At 41.7% G+C, this 2,793-nt stretch overlaps 1 pseudogene; it reads right to left on the bottom strand.

The window, feature by feature from the left end:
• Positions 1-1,403: 1,403 nt before the first annotated feature.
• LOC125357569 lies at positions 1,404-2,514 on the bottom strand (annotated as a pseudogene).
• Between the last annotated feature and the right edge of the window lie 279 nt (positions 2,515-2,793).

Below are 2,793 nucleotides of genomic sequence, written 5' to 3'. Positions count from 1 at the left end.
TCTCTCTGGGGGTAAAGGGGAAGTAGTTAGGTAGTGAGTAGGAGTGGCTCATTAGGTATGGGTGGACCTGGGGGCTAGTGGGAGGAGCTGAGGACCTGAGGCTAGGGAAATGCTAATAATCACTATACTTCCTCAAAGTATTAATAAAATGAATCACTGAAAAGTTGTATTTCCTTATTAACAAAATACAGACAGCTATTTCAGACTACCAACTTGGATGCTTTCTATTACATCTACAGAGATTAACAAGATAATCCTTGCAACACAAAAGGGTAACAAATAATTAAAATATTTGCCTCATAATACAACTGAAGTGCCAGACTTTGAAGTCAGGCCCCATTTTACCACGTGAACCCCATTTTACCACGCGAACCCCACTTTACCACGCGAACCTGAGATAAGCAGGCCCTGTGAGCAGACCCAGGACAAGCCCATTAGGGCCCAGTCGGTCTAGCACTCTAATGACTGGGAATGCTTAACTCTAACTGCCCCCCGAATGCCTCGAGCCCTGAGCCAATCAGATTTGTACCTGTGTCCTAATCTTGCTTGCTTGAACACCTGATTGTTGTTACTTTGTTTTTTGCCTTTATAAGCCCTGTGTATTCGTAGCTCGAGGCTCCCTCCTAACCTCCGCTGTGTCTGTGGGTAGGACCAGGCCTGAGTTGCAGCTCGCTTAAATAAAGTCTTGCCTTGCTTTTGCATTTCGGAATGTCTGAGTTTCGGTGGTCTTCTTGGTGGTGGTTTCGCGACTTGGCACAACACAACCACTCCATATAATCCATCCTTTCTAATTGTCTAAAATGATCATGAACTGGAGCACTTTTTCTTTTTTTTATAAAACCCTTTACTCTACCTAAAACCCTGAGGTGAAGATTATTACTGTAATAAAACTGGAACTACAGTTGATTTCATTTCTATATGAAACTGCAGCTATGGGCTTTTAAAACTTTTTATGAGAAATGCACAACTTGTAAAGCTGCTTTATACAGTTTTACAAAATGTCCAGACCAGCTTAGTCCCAATGGCCCAAAATAGCCCTATAAGACAATCTCATTGTACCACTTCCTAGTGTGGAGGTAAGTGCCATTTTCCATCTCTACTGTCTCTTCTGTTATCTTAGTCATGTCTCCAGCCTTCAGGACTCCTGTCTTTATAGAAGAAATCATCCTTGGGCATAGGCCACGTGGCTACTGTATATGCTCTTGGTACATTGTGTATCGTTTATATGTCTACCTGACCTAGGGAAGGGAAAGAAAAACAGGGTGTAAGATATCACAAGAAATGTACACACTGCCCTGCTCTGTAACTGTACCCTTTTTGCACAACACCTTGTCAAAAAATTTGTTTAATTAATAAATAAATTTAAAAAAAAAGAAATCATCTCTGACTCTTCTGCAATATAGTCAGGCCCATGATATGTCTATAATGTCTATCTGCTCTTTGCTCTGTGATGATGATATATCATGGTGCCACTGGGAACTTGAAGACTGGTTAAAGTTATGACCAAAGACTGAACAAATGATGATGAAAATCCAGACTGATCAACAGCATAGAAGCAAATTTCCCACCATATGACATCTGTCTCAAAACACTGTTCATCACTGCTTGTCTCTGATAATTTTATGGAATTGAGAATGATCTCTGAATTATTTGTGATGATGGAGTCATATTATCCACAGTCCTTTCATATCTGGTAGGAGATGTGGAGGTGGAGCTTGAGTTTACAACTTGATGCTGGGAATAGAATGGACTGACATTCTGTGAGGCATGACTACTTCCAAATCTAAATTGAATTTTGATGGGCCTCTCAAAAAGTTTGATTAAGGAACAAAACTTCATGTTTGAAGTTGACAAATGCAAAGTGCTTTGGTTTACCCTCCTTATCTTTTGGAATTTTCCCTTTTATTACTGGCCCAGCCTGGTGGAACAGCTCTAAGAGGAGCTTCATGGTGACTTTTGAATCCAGGTTACCCCTCCTCCCACCCCCATTTCAATGCCACCCCCTCCCCACTCTGGTGGAAGGATCACCACTGCAGCAATATTTATTTATTTATTTATTTATTTATTTATTTATTTATTTATTTATTTGCCAGTCATGGGGCTTGGACTCAGGGCCTGAGTACTGTCCCTGGCTTCTGTTTGCTCAAGGTGCTTAGCTCTCTGCCACTTGAGCCACAGCGCCACCTCTGGCCGTTTTCTGTATATGTGGTGCTGGGGAATTGAACCCAGGGCTTCATATATGCGAGGCAAGCACTCTTGCCACTAGGCCACCACTGCAGCAATTTTTAACACTGCAGAATCTAAATTCAATTAGGATTTTTTTTCTTTGTGTGCCAAGTACTAGAGCTGGGCCTCAAAAATATCCTTTAGCTTTTTATTTGCTTACAGCTGGTGCTCATTCCATTTCTGAGATTCAAAGGACTCACATGAACTTTGAGGTTTCACAGGAAGGGTCAGATATCCACAGCTGACAGAGTAGATAACCTCCATAAGGTCAGTCGACAGCTTGATCATTATTTTAGTTCTGCAAGGGGTTCTGGAGGAGTTGTGAGTGCTGTCTCCACTTGAGGGAGGGAATGTGGCCCCCAGGAAATGACTATTCTTGCCCCAGAGTGCAAAATTGCCATCTTGCTAATTGACTTCACTTGAGAGGTGGTCTGTTCTTTCAGGCTTCTTGTTGCTTGGGGATAGTTTTGGTCTTTTGGTTATAAAGATGCTTATCCAACTGTCCTATCATTTCTAGATTTCAAGATGCCGTGCTTCAGCTTCTCCAAAGGTGGAATTACAGGTATG

This window comes from Perognathus longimembris, chromosome 9 (genome assembly GCF_023159225.1).
Source record: "Perognathus longimembris pacificus isolate PPM17 chromosome 9, ASM2315922v1, whole genome shotgun sequence".
Lineage (NCBI taxonomy): Eukaryota > Metazoa > Chordata > Mammalia > Rodentia > Heteromyidae > Perognathus > Perognathus longimembris.
This window is presented reverse-complemented; position numbering and strand designations above follow the sequence as displayed.